Below are 3,492 nucleotides of genomic sequence, written 5' to 3'. Positions count from 1 at the left end.
CCTTTTTCCCTGAGTTTTTGTTTTCTAAGGTGCCGGGAAATTGTATGTCCATGTATAAAACCATAATCATTCAAAGGATTGATAAGTTCTCCAGTTCCAAGGGAAAATATACTGTCACTTAACACGGAAAAAGTGTGTTTTCACCCGTGAGAAAGTGTATTTTGAACCGGGAAATCCAGAAATTGTTTTTCTTTGTCCGCGTATACACCCTGGTCAAGCATTTAGACTAGTTGTGAATTTTAGGATCAAATTATCTTCCGGCACAGTGTGTATACATAGCACTAAAGCTCAAAATACGACATGGTTTAGGCACCTAGTCGTCATGTATCAGCAACAACAGGCTGTTGTTATAACCAAAATGAACTGTTCAACAATATGAGAGCCAGTAGCAACTATGTAACGAACACTGAACCTGAATGAAATTTTCACTCAGCATCAGGGCCTTTGCCTCCTGCGGGCAAGTGCTTCATCATCTGAGATACCCAAACACAACTCACAACTCGTCCCCACAAGTTAATTCCACCAGTACCTCATCTTCTACGTTCCAAACTTCACAGAAGCTCTCCTGTCCACGAAAGGCAAAGGTCCCAACTTCAGTCTCGGCCCCGCACACAGTATTAATATGCCAGGAAGTGTCAAATATTGAACCACTTGACGAATGACCATAAAGAGATGTAAGGTATTGAGCTCATTTGAAACTCCAAAAATACTGCATTTGTTGGAAGGAAATAACAAAAATATAATAGAAAACTGGTAAATTTAAGATATACAAATTAAAATGGAAAAGTAAAGACCATTCAACTATTGATTCAAATCATACTGACGTACTGCAAAAAACAGCTGTCAACAAGATAATGCTATTCGAAGAACGAGGATCGGGAAACATGTTATCCATGGAAGAAAGTGAGTGAGGGTTTGAAAAATAAGGGGGAAAAATAAAAAAAAGTAAATTAAGAAGTGACAGTTGAGCTACTTATAGAAGAAGGGACTCAAAAAAGCTGAAAATGGGGGGAAAGAAAAACCCTCTTCCATTTAAATCTTGCTTGTCATATAGACAGCAAAAAGTCATTTTACGTTCGTACACAGTAGGAAGTGAACTTGGATTTAATTCAGGCCCTGTAACTAGGAATGTTCCTCGCACCTTATACTTCTTTAATCTTTCTTCTACATCATGTACTTGAATTCTCTCTCTCTCTCTCTCTCTCTCTCTCTCTCTCTCTCTCTCACACACACACACACACACACACACACACACACACTCTCTCTCTCTCTCTCTTCCCCTCCCCCCCTCTCCCCTTCCCCTTTTTTTTCCCAAACTGGGTATCATAAGTATGGTGAACAACCCAAATATTTCATAACTCCTTCAAGATATTGAAACCAATCATATCAACAGGTGACAGCAAAGTTAACGGTTATTTTTTAATTGTTGGTGTTCATAACTTTTGTTACCTATTGAGACAATGAAGCATCCCTTTCATTAAATTTCCAGTTAATATTTGCAGAAAGTTTCCAGCCTCATGTCATGCAGCTCAACAGCTCTTCAGTGTAGTTTAATAATCACTTTATTCACCAGAAATAATTGGTTAAATATCTCTGTGAATCATCCACATACTGAAAGCTTACAAAGTGACCAGAATCATGGCACTCTGTTCTTTTCGGTGTTTGCACTTGGCTATTTTTAGCATAATGAATTGGCAAAAGTAACGTAGTATGTAGATAAAACTAATGGTTGATTTAAAATATTGTAGTTAGGTCAGGGAAGGGGTGACAGTGAATCCTAATTTAGTATGGATCTTAAAATAATGAGCTTTCTAATCTGTCTCCTTGTTAACTTGGTCAATTTTGGAGTATGATGTGGGTAGGGTAGAAACCAGGTCCCAGCCCACTTATTGACTGCAGTGGGGGGAGATGTAGTGTGAAAGAAACAGGTGAAACTGATATCACAGTAGATGAGTGTTTAAATACTTTTTGTCATTTCAGTTGTAACTGAATCACCTTACACACTGAAAACCAAAACAATTATATGTAAAAAAGGCAGTTTGAAGGTAGCAGGAAGGTAATGCCATGCCTGGAAAAGCAGTGTGTTCAAACCATCTCTTGGGTTAATGACAGCCTTACCTTCCAAACAATGGGAACTCAGGTAGGGATGTCACAACGTAGAAAAAGACAGATTGCAACTTACTGTAAAGATGACCACTGCCAGAGTTGACAATCGTGTGTGTGAGGTGTACTTGCTTGTGTGAATGACTGATGTGTGTATGTGTCTTTTTCTGGCAAAGTCTGTGGCCGAAAGCTTATGTGTAAAATGTCTTTTAATTACGCCTGTCTGCAACGTAGCACATTATCTTTACAGTAAGTAACAATCTACCTTTTCCTACATTTTTGATACAGCTTTACCTTTGATTAAAATAAATGGTTGGAATTCCATCGTAAGATGCGTTAAGAAGTATCCTTGAATATATCGAAGACAGATTGTTTGAGGATGGACACAGTGTTTGAAACTAGTCATCACCAATAACAAGGGATACGTCTTAATGCAACTTCTAATGGAATTCCAACAAAGCAAAAGTAGCAGTTCTACTTCACCTTCAGCATGCTGGAGGCTGGTAAAAAAAAAAAGCTTTACTGTTTCTAAAAAATTATATATTGGAAGATACAAAACAGCATTTGTAATAGCTTTTAAGATGGTACTGCACAAAGTATTGTTTGACAGCTCAACCTGACAATAATGCAAAACACTACTAGCCCCAGTACCTCCTATTTCTCTCAATTGATATGTAGGAAGTTCAAATACCAAAATAAAGTGTGTGAATGATCAGAAAAAGAAAAAAATATGTTGGGATATCAAATGATATGTTTGCAAATGTATTACAGTTGTCAGATATTGAGATTTGTGCATATAAACACAGAATTTACTTATTATATTTTTGACATACAACGGACAGTGGTGTCCAAGGCTGATAAGTTATTATGGGCAAACAAAGATTATTATGTATAAACACAAGGAGGAGGAGGGACTGCTTACACCAGAGACAGAGCCAAAAGTCTGTCCCCAAAATTGTGTGAACTGTACTGAGCCATTTTTAGCCATTCTAGACCTCTGAAAGTTGTAGTAATGTCAATTTGTCCTCATAACATGAAAATTATTAGGTATGAAGTTTTACACACATTGGCAGATTGTAGTAGCTTCAAGAATAGCTTCTTATCAGGGAGCAATGATCAAGATCAGGTGCAACAACACACTTTTAGTGTGTTCCCTTCATTAACTTTGCTACAAGCATCCAAAGGGCTATTGATATAACCATTAACAAGTTGCTGAACACAGGTTTTATATCTTTAGTGGAATACTAAAATTCTGTAAAGGTTAACTAGGATTTGCAGTAAATTACATTTTGTTTTTTTCTGTAGGTCTACAGAAAAAACAGTCTAAAACAAATAGTAAAAATGAAACACACTGGTATTGCATTGTTTTATTGAAATACTAATCTCTAT

Source organism: Schistocerca piceifrons, chromosome 6, assembly GCF_021461385.2.
Source record: "Schistocerca piceifrons isolate TAMUIC-IGC-003096 chromosome 6, iqSchPice1.1, whole genome shotgun sequence".
In the NCBI taxonomy this organism is placed as follows: Eukaryota; Metazoa; Arthropoda; class Insecta; order Orthoptera; family Acrididae; genus Schistocerca; species Schistocerca piceifrons.
Note: the sequence above shows the minus strand (reverse complement) of the source record.